At 47.2% G+C, this 17,835-nt stretch overlaps 1 pseudogene; it reads right to left on the reverse strand.

Annotated features, from left to right (window-relative positions):
* Window positions 1–452: 452 nt before the first annotated feature.
* The window catches only part of LOC125553474, a 90,561-nt pseudogene continuing 73,178 nt past the window's right edge, over window positions 453–17,835 (reverse strand).

Below are 17,835 nucleotides of genomic sequence, written 5' to 3' on the forward strand. Positions count from 1 at the left end.
TTTATCTACGAATAGGAGAAGGAAATTCTGTACTACGTACGTGTTTCACGACTGGCTGGTGACCTTGATCTTTTTGGTGCATCTTGGAACTTCATCGCCGTGTTGTGGAGAGCGTTCACTAATTGTGTGAACGGTCACGACTTGGACAGCTGTTACGTGCCGCAGAGAAATTTGTAGACATTATATATCTCCAAAATGAAATTAAACCAAAATACATCACTGGCATATGCGTCATGTGAGTTGCATTGCATGGCCACCACTTCACGTATCTAAACCAACACAACCAGCACAATGCTATATCGCTCCTCAGAAGACCTCAACCTCAAGTCAAGTGTACGTATCAACCTCAAAACACCGTACGTATTACATGATGAACTTCGTACTTATCTTACAGCCTTAAGGGTATGCACAATTGCAAATTGTATATAATATGAATGCAAAAAGATATATATAATATCGCTTGATTTACCAAAAAAGAGATATGCATCACTTGTTTACTGGTGAAGCCAGTCAATGGCATCTTGGAAGCACTTTTGGAAGCTCTGCATGCCAGCAGCCGGCAGAGAGATGCCCACCTCGATGCCGCCGCGGCTGCTCCGGCCCTCTGCCACCGCCATCGCGCCGGTTCTCGCCACGGACACGTTCTTCATCTTGGCCGGCCGCCCGAACCCAAAGTCCACCTCGTACACGCGGAACCTCGGCGACCCGGCCACGGTCCACATGCCGGCGACGCCAGCCTCCCTGACCAGGTGCATCCACAACGCAATCGTCTTAGGTGACCCAATGCCGCGCACCGCTTCCTTGACCGCCGCAGCTATCGCAGTGCACGCGACGAAGAGGCCGCCGGCGCCGGCTGCTGCGAGCCGGTCCATGGGTGCGGCATGCGTGGCGATGCCGACGCAGTTGCCGAGGTACTCATCCGGGACGGGGGGCTTCATACGTGAGCGGTGGTCGACGGGGAAGAGCAAGTATGTCGGGTCGCCGCCGGTGCTTCCTGCATCTTTGGCTCGCTGGTGGCATGACCACATGAAGCCGAAGGTGGCCACCAGCGAGGAACATCGGGGCGGCGCCGCGCCTCACTTGCTATCACGTCCTTGACGCGTTGTATGTCGTCTTTGGAGAGCGTGAACGTGGCGAGGAGTCGGTGCTCCCACGTCTTGACGTGATCCATCTCGCCGGCGGTCGGCTTGGCTTTGACAAAGACGTCGTAGAGACCCGTTGGGTCCTTTACAAGAGTTCTGTTGATGACAGGGCGTGGTGGCCTGACGGCGCCGGTGCTGGCCGCCGCCCAGGTGTGCAGGAAGCCCGTGGAGGTGCCCCCGTCGCAGGCGGTGTGGTGCACGGCCATGCCGATGGCGAGGCCACGGCGCATCACGGTGGCCTGCAGAGCGAGCACCGTGCTGCCCTTCGGGAGTGATACGTCTTCGTCGTATCTATAATTTTTGATTGTTTCATATATTTTTGGCAACTTTTTATATTATTTTTGGGACTAACATATTGATCCAGTGTCCAGTGCCAGTTCCTGTTTATTGCATGTTTTTTGTTTCGCAGAAAATCTATATCAAACGAAGTCCAAACGGGATAAAAACTGACGGAGATTTTTTTAAAATATATGTGAATTTTTGGAAGTGGAATCAACGTGAGACCATGTCCGAGGGGGCCACGAGGCAGGGGGCGCGCCCCTGACCCTCGTGGACACCCCGTAAGGCGGTTGGTGCCCTTCTTTCGCCGCAAGAAAGCTAATATCCGGATAAAAATCGTGTTTAAATTTCAATCCAATCGGAGTTATGGATCTCCGAGAATATAAGAAACGGTGAAAGGCCAGATCTGAGAGCGCAGAAACAAAAAGAGACAGAGAGACAAATCCAATCTCGGAGGGGCTCTCGCCCCTCCCATGCTATGGAGACCAAGGACCAGAACCCTTATCCCATCTAGGGAGAAGGTCAAGGAAGAAGAAGAAGGGGGCTCTCTCTCCCGGTGGCGTTGGAACGCCGACGGGGCCATCATCGCGACAACGATCTACACCAACAACTTCACCGCCGTCATCACCAACTCCCCCCCTCTATGCAGCGGTGTAACCCCTCTTTTACCCACTGTAATATCTACTTAAACATGGTGCTCAATGCTATATATTATTTCCCAATGATGTATGGCTATCATATGATGTTTGAGTAGATCCGTTTTGTCCTATGGGTTAATTAATGATCGTGATTGGTTTGAGTTGCATGTTTTATTATTGGTGCTGTCCTATGGTGCTCTCCGTGTCGCGCAAGCGTGAGGGATCCCCGCTGTAGGGTTTGCAATATGTTCATGATTTGCCTATGGTGGGTAGCGTGAGTGACAGAATTACAGACCCGAGTAAGTAGGTTGTTTGCGTATGCGAATAAAGAGGACTTGAAACTTTAATGTTATGGTTGGGTTTTACCTTAATGATCTTTAGTAGTTGCGGATGCTTGCTAGAGTTCCAATCATAAGTGCATATGATCCAAGAAGAGAAAGTGTGTTAGCTTATGCCTCTCCCTCAAATAAAATTGCAATACTGATTACCAGTCTAGTTATCGATTGCCTAGGGACAAATAACTTTTTTGTGCGACAACAAGCTCTCTACTAAAACTAACTTATTTGTGTCTTCATCTAAACACCCCCTACTTTTTATTTACCTGATCTTTATTATCTTGCAAACCTATCCAACAACACCTACAAAGTACTTCTAGTTTCATACTTATTCTAGGTAAAACGAACGTTAAGCGTGTGTAGAGTTGTATCGGTGGTCGATAAAACTTGAGGGAATATTTGTTCTACCTTTAGCTCCTCATTGGGTTCAACACTCTTACTTATCGAAAGAGGCTACAATTGATCCCCTATACTTGTGGGTTATCAAGATCTTTTTCTGGCGCCGTTGCGGGGGAGTTATAGCGTGGGGTGAATATTCTCGTGTGTGCTTGCTTGCTTTATCACTAAGTAATTTTTATTTTTTGTTCTAAGTTGTTCTCTATCTTTAGTTATGGGTAGGAAACGCAAAATACCAAAAAAGTTAGTTGTAGCTACTACACCAATGGTTGAAGAACCATTCAAAATCTATCACACTCCTAAAGCTTTTTACTTGGATTATCTTTGATCCCTATGTGCTCGTGCTGAAACCCCAACTAGCTTAGTTGAGGACAATTCTTTAGATGAGCATGCTGATAACCCACAAGTATAGGGGATCGCAACAGTTTTCGAGGGTAAAGTATTCAACCCAAATTTATTGATTCGACAGAAGGGGAGCCAAAGAATATTCTCAAGTATTAGCAGCTGAGTTGTCAATTCAACCACACCTGAAAACTTAATATCTGCAGCAAAGTGTTTAGTAGCAAAGTAATATGATAGTAGTGGTAACGGTAGCAAAAGGTAACAATAGTAAAAGTAATGTTTTTGGTATTTTGTAGTGATGATAGCAATAGCAATGGAAAAGTAAATAAGCGAAGAACAATATATGGAAAGCTCGTAGGCAATGGATCGGTGATGAAGAATTATGCCGGATGCGGTTCATCATTTAACAGTCATAACCTAGGGTGACACAGAACTAGCTCCAGTTCATTGATATAATGTAGGCATGTATTCTGAACATAGTCGTACATGCTTATGGGAAAGAACTTGCATGACATCTTTTGTCCTACCCTCCCGTGGCAGCGGGGTCCTTACGGAAACTAAGGGATATTAACGTCTCTTTTTAATAGAGAACCGGAACAAATCATTAACACATAGTGAATGCATGAACTCCTCAAACTACGGTCATCACCGGTAAGTATCCCGATTATTGTCACTTCGGGGTTAACGGATCATAACACATAATAGATGACTATAGACTTGCAAGATAGGATCAAGAACACTCATATATTGATGAAAACATAATAGGTTCAGATCTGAAATCATGGCACTCCGGCCCTAGTGACAAGCATTAAGCATAGAAAAGTCATAGCAACATCAATCTCAGAACATAGTGGACACGAGGGATCAAACCCTAACAAAACTAACTCGATTACATGATAGATCCCATCCAACCCATCACCGTCCAACAAGCCTACGATGGAATTACTCACGCACGGCGATGAGCATCATGAAATTGGTGATGGAGGATGGTTGACACTACAAAAAAAGACACATCCGTGACATTTTGGGCCAAACGAAATTTTTTCTGTCATACATATGACACTTCTATGATGATAATTGTGACAAAACCCGGTATCATCATAGATGTGGTGGGCTCCTACTTCTATGACAAAAAATCATGACAGAAAATGGGCTTTTCGTCCTGGACGGGCCGGAGACGCAGTTGCATGACATTCTTTGGGCCGCCCGTGACATAAAAAACCGTGGTAGAAGCGAGGGGGAGGAAAATTTCGGGGAGTTCCCGGTTACGGTGGGAGGTCGGGGCCGAGCGATGCGTGTTTCTCTTGTACACGTACGCGCATGTGTGCGAGGCGTTGGCTCTAACTGAACCCGAGCGAGGCGTTGGGCTCTAACTGAACCCGAGCGATTCCACTGCAGGCTACGCGTTACTGAATCCGAGCGATCGATCGATGGCTGTTAATTGAACCGATCGAGCGATTCCTTCGCTACTGCTGCTAACTGAAGCCGATCGATGGGATGAACAGTGAGCGTTGCAGGGGGGGTGTATGAATAGTGAGCGGTGGCGTTGCCTCTGGATGAACAGGACCCCGTGGTGTAGTGGAGGGCTGGATGAACAGTACACGATGGAGGGGTGCCCGTGGAGGGGTGGATGAATAGGCCCCCGTGGTGTGGAGGGCTGGATGAACAGTAGACGGTGGAGGGGTGCCCGTGGAGGGGTGGTTGAACAGGACCCCGTGGTGTGGAGGGCTGGATGAACATTAGACGGTGGAGGGGTGCCCGTGGAGGGGTGGTTGAACAGGACCCCGTGGTGTGGAGGGCTGGATGAACAGTAGACGGTGGAGGGGTGGTTGAACAGTAGCCGGTGGAGTAGCGCGCAGTGGAGGCTGGATGAACAGGAGCCTGTGGAGGCTAGATGAACAGGAGCCCGTGGAGGCTGGATGAACAGGAGCCCGTGAAGGCTGGAGGAGGTCGACGGTGGAGATGAACAGTATCCTGTGGAGTCCCGTTTTGCGGTACGCCACACCCCTCCCGATGAACAGGACCCTCGTTTCGACCGTAGCGCTCCAACACAAGTCTGTTTCCTCTGTTTTGCGGTACGCCACACCCCTCCCAATCAATAGGACCCCCGTTTCGACTGTAGGAGGTCCGTTTTCTCTGTTTTGCGGTACGCCACACCCCTCCCGATCAACAGGACCCCCGTTTCGACCGTAGGAGGTCCATTTCCTCCGTTTTGCGGTATGCCACACCCCCCTGATGAACAGGATCCCATTTCGAACGTGGCCGGTCGAACACAAGGCCGTTTCCTCCGTTCTGCGGTACGCCAGGCCTCGTTTCCATCGCCTATTCCGTCCAAGCACTCCCGATGAACACGAGCATTCCGTTGCCTCCCCATGAACACGACGCATTCCGTTGCCTCCCCATGAACACGACGCATTCCGTTGCCTCCCCATGAACACGACGACGCTGTTTCTCTGTTCCGACCCAGCCATGTACAGGAGCCCTCGCCGTACGTATGCGCGAGTAGGCGTTCGAGACCCCGCCCATATGTACACATACATGGCCGTATTTTTTTCTTGCACCCTGACCGTTGTACGTACGTGTACATGCTACGTGCGCGCCTCTACTACGACACGTGCGCGCCTCTACATCGACCAGTATATATGTACGTACACGTTAGCGACCAGAATGACAACGCTACGTATGCTTCGACCAGGTGGGTCCCGACTGTCAGGCACTTCCTTGCGTGCGAAGATGTAGCTGCTGGGTCCCAGCTGTTAGGGGGGCGAATCGTTTTGTTTTTTGCCCGGACGCACTTCCTTGCGTGCGAAGGTGTAGCTGGTGGGTCCCAGCAGTCAGGGGGGAAACGTTTTTTTCGCGAAATACGGTGGCCCGTCCGGTGGGTCCCCGCTGTCAGGTGGAGGAATAATTATTTTGCACGTAATAAGGAGGCACTTCCTTGCTGCGGCCGTGGACCCAGATGTCAGCCTCTTCACGTACAGTCCATGTCCGATGGAAGTCGTTCCTTGAACACGTTGAACACGCTGCGCCGAGAGCACCAGGGCGGTGGACGATGACGAGGCCTAGGAAGGGGACGACGGGGAGCGGGGAAGACGCGGCAGTGGAAGCCCGCACGGAGAGGAGTACGAGGGTTCACTGGTTCGACTACGGTGTGAGGCTGCCGTCGCCGCAGAGCCTGGCTAGCGGTGGGAATAGTAGGGGGCGGTGAGGCCTCCGCGGCAGAACAGCCGGCCACGGGAGGCAGGAGCATGCGGCACGACCGGCGCTACTTTGGGCGGCTGGAGCAAGAAGACCAGAGGTTGAAGAAGCACTACGGCCGTTGGATGGACATCGTACGGTCACTGGAGCTAGAATCGTTCATATTGACTAAAGTTGACAAAGGCCCCCATCCCAGACAACTTAGTAGACCCACAAGTCAGCCTCCCATCATGATGGGTCCCAGCTAGCAGGGGGAGTATTAATTTTTTTGTGCGTAATAAGGAGGCACTTCTGGTGGGTACGAGCTGACAGTGGGGGAAACGTTTTTTTCGCGAAATACGCTGGCTCGTCCGGTGGGTCCGAGCAGTCAGGGGGGAACATTTTTTTCGTGAAATAAGGTGGCCCGTCCGGTGGGTCCCTGCTGTAAGATGGAGGAATAATTATTTTTCACGTAATAAGGAGGCACTTCCTTGCGGCCGCCTGGACCCAACTGTCAGCCTCTCCACGTACAGTACTCTTCCGATGGAAGTCGGTCGTTGACCACGTTGACCACACCGTGCTGAGAGCACCACGGCGGTGGTCTGGACGACGGTGAGGCCTAGGAAGGGGATGACACGGAGCCGAGGAAGACGCAGCAGTGGAATCCCGCGTGGAGAGGAGTATGAGGGTTCACTGGTTCGGCTGCGGTGTGAGGCTGCCGTCGCCGCAGAATAACAGGGGATGTGGGTGAGTGGAGGGATGGTCTGGCCAGCCGTGGGAGTAGTATGGGGGCGGTGAGGCCTCCGCGGCAGCACAGCCGGCCACGGGAGGCAGGAGCAGGCGGCACGACCGGCGCTGCTTTGGGCGGTTGGACCAAGAAGACTAGAGGTTGAAGAAGCACTACGGCCGTTGGATGGACATCTTACGGTCACTGAAGCTAGAAACATTTATTATTGACTAAGTTGACAAAGCCCTTGGTACGCTCCAACTTAGTAGGCCCATAGGCCAGCCTTCGAAACGGTGCGCCCCAAATGTCAGGGGGAGAGGAATCATTTTTTGGGCGGCCGAAGCTAAGAATATCCGAGATTGAAGAAGAAGCATGACATCCGTTGTCAGGGATGTCATGCTTCTTCTTCAATCTCGGATATCCAAGATTGAAGAAGAAGCACGACATGAAACAGTAAGGCCGCGCTTGGGAGCTCTGGTTTATTTCAAACCTGTATTAACATACAAGTGTAATTTACTCGTCATCGAAAACAACGCGTAAAATACAGGCGTAATGAAACCGAGGGCCCGGGGTCTGTAAGTAAAACCGGCGGGTTACCCGTGTCATTTGAGAGACCAGTGTATATTTTATGAGCACTGCTATATGGACGACATTACCAGACGATACATGCACGACGTGCGTATCATGCCATCCATGGGCAAGGCTGAAACAACAGCTAACGGCTGGATTAGCAATCGTCCGAGTGTCGTTCAACGTTTTTATCGTGTGTCAAGTACTTCCGATATTTTACTAGTCGAAATCGACCAACCAAGCGCCTTCGCCCGAGACCATCTGCTTTAATTTACAAGCGTCAGTTTTACAAGCGGTTTTGGTTGGAAAACGACGATCCAATCATGGCCTAATATCATGAGTTGGTCGAAAGATCATATGGTTTCATATCTAACCTACCTGACTTGTCGTATAGGCTATGAATGAAACATCAGACGATGAACTTCTTAAGCACGGAAACAACAGAAGAGGATGATCTTCTTAACAAGCAAATCACTGGCATTAGATCGACATGCAAAACAATACGAAGCATTATTCTCAGGAGGCACGGTGAACAGCTCGTGATGCCGCATGCCACAACATTCCAAGCTCAACTTTGCAATCAAACACAAGGCCTGGCATTACATAGACAATATTCAGAACAAACTCTTAACACAGGAATATCTCAGCAGAGTAACTATTTACTTCTAAACTGAACACAGGAATAGGAAAAAATACTCGACGCTGCTCACAGCAAGAGCGTCCCACTCAAAAATATCAAATGCATGTCTTCTGGCTAACATCAATGAGCAAATTTTGACAAGGTTTTCCAATTCCAATATATTAAACTAACGTCTTCTTGCTAACATCAATGATTAAACTTTGACAAGCTTTTCCCATTCAAAATATGTAATGCCTATGATCGTGGAGTCCTGTCGCTTCTTGCTAACATCAATGATTAAACTTTGACAAGCTTTTCCCATTCAAAATATGTAATTCCTATGATCGTGGAGTCCTGTCGCTTCTTATACTTGTTTGGGCACTTCTTGCCCAGGGCACTCCACGTGTTGTTAAATTGCCAATGGTCTCTGCAGACTAGTCATGTCACCGGTGTCTAATATTTATGGCACCGGCTGTAGAAATGGAGGGATTCGGTGCCAAACTAAGAAAAGGTGAAATTGGCACCTCTTTTGGCCTACATAGTGGAAGGCCTAATACTTTGTAAAGCTTCTCGGCCATTCCTTCTGTAATGTAGCGCAAACAATGACTGCTTTTTTCTGCAAAGTGGAACGACCAACTGGACCCAGTAATGCAGCAGTTTTCCTTGGACACATTGGCTCCTTTTGTGCAGTTGAACTAAAATCGAAGTCGGAATAGAACCGAGCTTTAATTTTGATATCCTTGTAAGCAACAAAAGGTATAAGGGAAACAATTACTGAGAAATAACGGTTGATGACTTGTACTCCTAGAAGAAAAACATCTACTGATCTACCTTATCTTAATGGGAAACAAAGCAGGAGAGTAGCAATTCTCAATCATTATGATTCATTCATATTAACTAAGACATTATCTTAACAATGCCTTGTTTCAAGATGTATAAAGAACGAAAAAGCAGAAAAGCATCATTCCTAAAACAATGCGACTGATTCATTTTAACAGAGATATTATCTTAACAATACCTTGGTTAAACATGTAGAAAGAACTACAAAGCAGGATAGTACCATTTGTAAAACACTGTAAGTCTGTAACTGATATATAATAACAAAGACATTATCTAAACAATACATTTCTTAAACATGTACTCCAGCCGATCCCTAACAGAAATGGTACTCCTGTCGATCCCTAACAAGTGTTTGCAGTTTTGAACTAAGATTCAGTTCCAGGGTAGAGTGGGCGCAACAACAGTATGTGCTTCCATCTACTTATAAAGGGGGTGATGCAGAGTTTGTTGTAACAAAGCAATAAGCATCATGTCTGGGTTGGTTCCATTTTTGTTCACTACTTAATGGGAAAAGACAGCAATACAATAGCTTCAATTCAACATTTATTTAAAACAGTACCAATACAAGTAGCACAACACTGCACAATCATGTGGATGAAGGCCTGTACTGACCTTTCATGAGACCGACAATGATAAAATACGAATCTGCCAACACGAATAGGAAATCCAATCTCGTTTTGTGCAGTTGCACTGAAATCAAGCAAAGTGTTTCGCGTAGCGAAGCAAAATGTCGCAATAGCAACAAGTTGAATAGATATCCCTATACAAACAGAGGCAAAAAAGGAATCAATTACTGGCTAATAAAGGAGGATGAAACATGCGGCCACAAAAATGGTAATCCCGCCAATCCCTAACAAATGTTGCAGTTTTGAAATAAGATTCAGTAGCTAATTCTGAGAGTGGCATCAATTACTGGCTTATAAAGGGGGTGATGCTGAATTTGTTGTAACAAAGCAACAAGCATCATGTCTGGGTTGGTCCCATTTTTGTTCACTACTTAATGGGAAAAGACAACAATACAATAGCTTCAATTCATCATTTATTTAAAATAGTACCAATACAAGTAGCACAGCATCTCAAAGCACACTGCACAATCATGTGGATGAAGGCCTGTATTGACCTTTCATGAGACAACCAACATAAAATACGAATCTACCAACACGAATAGGAAATCCAATCAAGTTTTGTGCAGTTGCACTGAAATCAAGCAAAGCTGCCGGTGTGATATTTAAGTTTTCTATAGCAATAAGTTGAATAGATATCCTTGTTTTAAGAGGCAAAAAAGAAAACAATTACTGGCCAATAAAGGAGGATGAAACATGCGGCCACAAAAAGAAGCATCTACCTTATGTTGATGGAAAACAAAGTATAGGAAAGTAGCATTTCTAAAACGGTTGCATTGATTCATATTAACAGAGAAATTCTTTTAAAACAGATCAGTAGTTAATTCTGAGATTAACAACAACAAAATAGCTGCATGGGACATGCCAGCACCATGTGCGTCCACACTTATAAATGGGTGATGCAGAGTATGTAGCCAAGTGGCATATATGCGCTGGTCCCATATTTGTTCTCTTTGAACCTTCTTCCTATGTGAGGGCAGTAAATCTAGTCGTGCACAAACTACCCGGCCCCCAAGTTTCTTTCCCTTTTCAACAAAGAGATCGGTTCCTTACAGATGTGTGTACTGGGTTACCCCCTTTTTCCCTTTTCGACCTATAAAGAGGCTGGATAGCCAGACTATAATACTTTTCGCCCCTCCTTTCCTCATTGAACCACGCCCTAGATTCTTGCTCCAGCCCGCCGCACCCTTCTTTCCTCTTTGAACCAAGACCTAGATTCGACTACAGATCGAAAAAGATCCACATGCAGCTAGAGCAAGGACGGTTTCAAAGAAACTTATACCTTAGGGTCGTCGGGATGTGGCAAGGCGTGCGGCGGGAGGCCGGATCTAACCACACTATGTACGACAGCGAGGAAGAAGGGGTCGGTGGCCCTCCCACACAGGCGTTGGGTGAAAGAGAACAGCGCAGCCGGTAGTGGATTGCCTCCCTCACCGAAGGCGATAGAGTGAACGCTGCACATCCTCCCCTTCCCGGTGCGACGGGATACAGACGCCTCCTTCACCAGCTGTGAGGGGGGAGAGAGAGACAAGAGGACAACACAGTCTTGTTTAGATCTGGTGAAGAGAGGGTGAGAGACTGTGAATATAGCAAACCCTAGCGAATGAATGCCGAGCCTCCAGCGTGTAACATATATGTAGTGCGGCGAGCGTGTGGAGAGTGCAAACCCTAGCGAACAAGCGCTAAGGCTCCCGCTTATATATATACTACTGTAGTACGGACTGAGCTCCGGTGCCTTCACTGCACCTGCTTTTGGCTGTATGACAGGTGAGCCAGCCACATTTTGGGCCCACCTGTCGTAAATCCAAAGGCAGGTGCACTAAGTCAATGAAGCTGCGTCCATATAGTACTCTCGTGTATACGACTAAAATATAGTGGAGTGGTTTTCTTATTCTCTCCATAAAAATCGTTTTAAATTGTCTAAGTACAAAACAAAACTCTTTATTTAATGTACAGTGAAGAAAACTAGTACTACTTCCGATGAACTAACGATCCACGCCCACGCGTCCTGGTCGCACTTCCTGTCCTTCACATGTGGTACACTACCCTCCCTTAAGTGAACAACCACACATGCGCCAAATTATCGGAAACGTGTGAGAGTGTGTACAAATAAAGAAATTTAATTTCAATTATCATAAAGGTTTGAGAGTATTACAAAGTTTGACTTCAGTCAAATCTAATATACGGAGTAAATAAAAATGGAGGGCTACTACGTCCATCCGGGTTTTTAGTCCACACCATCTTTTAAATCAAAGTTAATAGCTGGACAAATGAAATTACAGGGGAGCTGGAGACAAAGTTGTGAGAAGGCTTAGAAATCAATACAAAACTTATTCTCTTAGTACCAACGTCGATCCTTCTTCGAGGAAACATTTGGTTCATAGCCAATTGTGTGATAAAATTGCACCAACGTGAAAGACGACTGCGTCTCCAATGCAGCCAAGGTGAACTGACGAAGGATATCATCTTTGTGCGTAACAAGCAAAGAGCACTGATGGAAGACACCTTGTTTTTCGTCGAAAATCGATCAGCTTCACCAGCCGACGCAACCATGAGGCGCAACCATGAGCATCGATAGGTCATCGTGGTGATGCATCATCCATTTGGCATCAAGTTTGGGTCAGGCACCTAAGAAGTTCGACAAATCCTCACTGTGGTATGTTTCTTCTTAGTAATCAAGCTTGAGGAAGGAATAACCACGTGGCAGAGGACAGTGAGGCGGAACAACAATGGCCATCCAATTTTGTGCAGTTCCACTAAAATTGAGGAAGACATGCCCGGGTATGGAGACACGCATCGCTGTTTCCAAAAATATAAAAAAGAGTTAGCAATGACATCTCAATTGTCAATAAGAATTAATGAAAAGTACACCAACAAACAGAAGCATCATAATTATCTTGATGGGAACTAAACCAGGATACCCGAGAAAAAACATTTCTTCATTTAACCAGTGATAGTACTACCACCAAATGGACAATGACCGCACAACTACCATGTACTTTTTGTCGAAACAACATGTATACCTCCACCGAGGCATAAATCAGGACAACTTTTTGAGTGGCATTTCCTCTATAATAGTACTAGTAGGTGATGTTGGACCAGCCGACGAACCCTAGCTACTATGCATGGGGAGCTGGGGAGTAGTCGCATAGAAGAAAACCCGCACGCAGCGACCTGGGGAGCTGGACCAGTACAAGAAGTTATACCTCAGGTGGGCGAGATGTCATTTAGGCGGGCGGGCGGGATCTGCCCACACGACGGCAGCGAACAAGGGCGTGGAGGATCTTCGTCCGCGCCAGTGCCGGCTCCGAGAGGATGGTGCGCATCGGCTTCCTCCGTCGCCGACGACAACAACGTCAACGCTGCACCTCCTCACCTCCCGGAGCGGACGGGATTCGGCCGGATCTGTGACCACCGGTGAGGAGAGAGATAGAGTGGACACTGTCATCTTGTTTTGATATGGAGAGGGTGAGAGAGCGAGACGCGAGAAACTCTGTCAAACAAGAGGCTATAATGGAGTAAAAGAATCTCTCCATAGCAGTGGTTTTAAATAGAATACGCGTGTTCCCGGAAAAAAGAAACAAAAACTGGCGGACAATTTTTTAAGGGTCTGTCTAGGACACATCTAGATGTGACATAGTTATGTCACATAAGTTGATGTCCACTCTGTTTGTGGTCTTTTCCTAATTTTTTTGTTTCTTGTTGCTACATTATATACTTGTGGGAGCTTAGATGTGATATCCTTAAATAACATCTAGATGTGAATTAGACAAACCGATTTTCTAATGTACCAAGAAAGAAAACTTGATCAAAAACACGACCCCGCTTCCAGGTCGCGAGAGTCGTCGCGCACACACACACATAGACATAGACATGCATATCCGTGTTTATGTAAAATTCCATTTCCATCTCCATCTCCAATCATATTTGTCCAACTGGCACATTATTTACGTTGTTAATTATATACACAGCAATATTAATGTACAACATCTCTTATTTGCGCACGTCCGGACCGCTGCCACGGCCGGTCCTGACCAACCCGAACCCTCTTCATCACCCGCACGTGCTTCCCGCCCGAAATGGTCAGTGCCGCATTCATGCCCGGCCAGAGCAGACATGACCTCTCACTGGCGCCGGCATTGAAGCGGCGCGCCGGCCGAGCGTCGCATGCGCCGCTTCCGGGTGCACACGGCTGCTCCGCGTTCAAAGGTCGCAATAGCCAGCTACAACATGCGCGATCTCTTCCAGTAGTAAGTTCTTGGGAGTCCGTGCTACAGCTAGCTGTCCTCCCCCAACTCATCAATCTCTTCCAGTAGTGCTAGTACTCCATGGCGCGATCCATCGACAAGCAGGCGGGAAAGTTATGGTATACTACTCGGTTTGCGGTGAGTGGCATGCCGAGCGACCGTGTGTGGTCGAGCCATGGAGGAGGGTGAGACACGAACACGACAGACGTGATTTAAATGTTGGTTTTGCTCGATGGCGTGATCCAGCGAAACGAAACGTTGGTTTCTCTCCGTTTCCATTTTTTCTCCGGAAAAATAGAAACTTTTCCACTCCATTTTCATTCCTATTCCAAGGTTGCCCCGTTAAAACATTCCATCAAATACAAAGGAAAACTAACACGCATGCTGATGCATCTCAATGATTCACAGATCATAGCCAATATTTACTTCACAACTAAAGAAAAAAGTTGTGAGAGCGTGTACGATAGGAAAACTACTCATGGGGTCACTACGACTTAAACCCTAAACCCTAAACATGATTTAATTTCCTGGCCAGGTAGAACCTGTCGAAGGAAAGACGACTGGCACCCTCGGATCATACGATGCCTTTGTGCAGTTCCACTAAAATCGACCTGACCATCCTTGATGGCAAAGATATTGAAGAAGTGTGATTAGAATAATAGTACTGGCACTAGTTCATGAGACATAAACTCATCACAAGTAGAAGCCGGTAGAAGTAGAGAAAGATCGACATGGATATGGAGCTACGGCAGTGGAGCAAGCCGGCTCCAAAAGGAAGATGGACTACGTGGGACGTCGGGCTGTGGCTAGAAGGGCGGTTGGGACGCGGCATCGGCCCATACCGCGGTGACCCCCGATTGGGATGCACCGACTGTGGGTTTTCTCCCTTGCCGATGTTGACCGCATCTACGCAGAACATTGTTCCCTTCCCCCAGCTGCGGGATCAGGCCCGTCATTCTATGCTTGTGAAGAGAGCAACCTAAGCAAGCAGGCTTGTAGCTTGGGCTCCTGCTAGTGTATATATAGTGGTTTTCTTTTTCTCTCCATATCAACCATTTTATATTGCGTACGTGTCATTCAAGAGTGAAATGATGGTTGCTTCTTCCAACTAACTTACTGGGTGATTTGACTGCTCCTTAGTCGCCCCTACACGTGAAGGAAATATGCCCTAGAGGCAATAATAAAGTTATTATTTATTTCCTTATAATCATGATAAATGTTTATTATTCATGCTAGAATTGTATTAACCGGAAACATAATACATGTGTGAATACATAGACAAACAAAGTGTCACTAGTATGCCTCTACTTGACTAGCTCGTTAATCAAAGATGGTTATGTTTCCTAACCATGAACAATGAGTTGTTATTTGATTAACGGGATCACATAATTAAGAGAATGATCTGATTGACATGACCCATTCCATTAGCTTAGCACCCGATCGTTTAGTATGTTGCTATTGCTTTCTTCATGACTTATACATGTTCCTATAACTATGAGATTATGCAACTCCCGTTTACCGGAGGAACACTTTGGGTACTACCAAACGTCACAACGTAACTGGGTGATTATAAAGGAGTACTACAGGTGTCTCCAAAGGTACATGTTGGGTTAGCGTATTTCGAGATTAGGTTTTGTCACTCCGATTGTCGGAGAGGTATCTCTGGGCCCTCTCGGTAATGCACATCACTTAAGCCTTGCAAGCATTGCAACTAAATGAGTTAGTTGCGGGATGATGTATTACAGAACGAGTAAAGAGATTTGCCGGTAACGAGATTGAACTAGGTATTGGAATACCGACGATCGAATCTCGGGCAAGTAACATACCGATGACAAAGGGAACAACGTATGTTGTTATGCGGTCTGACCGATAAAGATCTTCGTAGAATATGTAGGAGCCAATATGGACATTCAGGTCCCGCTATTGGTTATTGACCGGAGACGTGTCTCAGTCATGTCTACATTGTTCTCGAACCCGTAGGGTCCGCACGCTTAAGGTTACGATGACAGTTATATTATGAGTTTATGCATTTTGATGTACCGAAGGTTGTTTGGAGTCCCGGATGTGATCACGGACATGACGAGGAGTCTCGAAATGGTCGAGACATAAAGATTGATATATTGGAAGCCTATATTTGGACATCAGAAGTGTTCCGGGTGAAATCGGGATTTTACCGGTGTACCGGGAGGTTACCGGAACCCCCCGGGAGCTATATGGGCCTTAGTGGGCCTTAGTGGAAAAGAGAAGGGGCTGCCCTAGATGGGCTGTGCGCCACCCTCCCTCCCCTAGTCCTATTAGGACAAGGAGAGGTGGCCGGCCCCCCCTCTCTCTTTTCCCCCTCCGCAAATCCTATTCCAACTAGGATTGGGGGGGAGGGGAATCCTACTCCCAGAGGGAGTAGGACTCTCCTGGCGCGCCAAGCTTGGCCGGCCAGCCTCCCCCCTCTAGTCCTTTATATACTGAGGCAGAGGCACCCCAGAAACACACAAGTTGATCCACGTGATCTATTCCCTTAGCCGTATGCGGTGCCCCCAGCCACCATAGTCCTCGATAATACTGTAGCGGAGTTTAGGCGAAGCCCTGCTGCTGTAGTACATCAAGATCGTCACCACGCCGTCGTGCTGACGGAACTCTTCCCCGACACTTTGCTGGATCAGAGTCCGGGGATCGTCATCGAGCTGAACGTGTGCTCGAACTCGGAGGTGCCGTAGTTTCGGTGCTTGATCGGTTGGATCGTGAAGACGTACGACTACTTCCTCTATGTTGTGTTAACGCTTCCGCAGTCGGTCTGCGTGGGTACGTAGAAAACACTCTCCCCTCTCGTTGCTATGCATCACATGATCTTGCGTGTGCGTAGGAATTTTTTTGAAATTACTACGAAACCCAACAGTGGCATCCGAGCCTAGGTTATTTATGTTGATGTTATATGCACGAGTAGAACACAAGTGAGTTGTGGGCTATATAAGTCATACTGCCTACCAGCATGTCATACTTTGGTTCGGCGGCATTGTTGGACGAGACGACCCGGACCAACCTTACGCGTACGCTTACGCGAGACCGGTTCCCCCGACGTGCTTTGCACATAGGTGGCTTGCGGGCGACTGTCTCTCCAACTTTAGTTGAACCGAGTATGGCTACGCCCGGTCCTTGCGAAGGTTAAAACGGAGTCTATTTGACAAACTATCGTTGTGGTTTTGATGCGTAGGTGAGATTGGTTCTTGCTTAAGCCCGTAGTAGCCACGTAAAACTTGCAACAACAAAGTAGAGGACGTCTAACTTGTTTTTGCAGGGCATGTTGTGATGTGATATGGTCAAGACATGATGCTGAATTTTATTGTATGAGATGATCATGTTTTGTAACCGAGTTATCGGCAACTGGCAGGAGCCATATGGTTGTCGCTTTATTGTATGCAATGAAATCGCAATGTAATGCTTTACTTTTTTACTAAGCGGTAGTGATAGTCGTAGAAGCATAAGCTTGGCGAGACGACAATGATGCTACGATGGAGATCAAGGTGTCACGCCGGTGACGATGGTGATCACGACGGTGCTTCGGAGATGGAGATCACAAGCACAAGATGATGATTGCCATATCATATCACTTATATTGATTGCATGTGATGTTTATCCTTTTTATGCATCTTATCTTGCTTTGATTGACGGTAGCATTATAAGATGATCTCTCACTAAATTATCAAGAAGTGTTCTCCCTGAGTATGCACCGTTGCGAAAGTTCTTCGTGCTGAGACACCACGTGATGATCGGGTGTGATAGGTTCTACGTTCAAATACAACGGGTGCAAAACAGTTGCACACGCGGAATACTCAGGTTATACTTGACGAGCCAAGCATATACAGATATGGCCTCGGAACACGGAGACTGAAAGGTCGAGCGTGAATC

Source organism: Triticum urartu, chromosome 4 (assembly GCF_003073215.2).
Source record: "Triticum urartu cultivar G1812 chromosome 4, Tu2.1, whole genome shotgun sequence".
In the NCBI taxonomy this organism is placed as follows: Eukaryota; Viridiplantae; Streptophyta; class Magnoliopsida; order Poales; family Poaceae; genus Triticum; species Triticum urartu.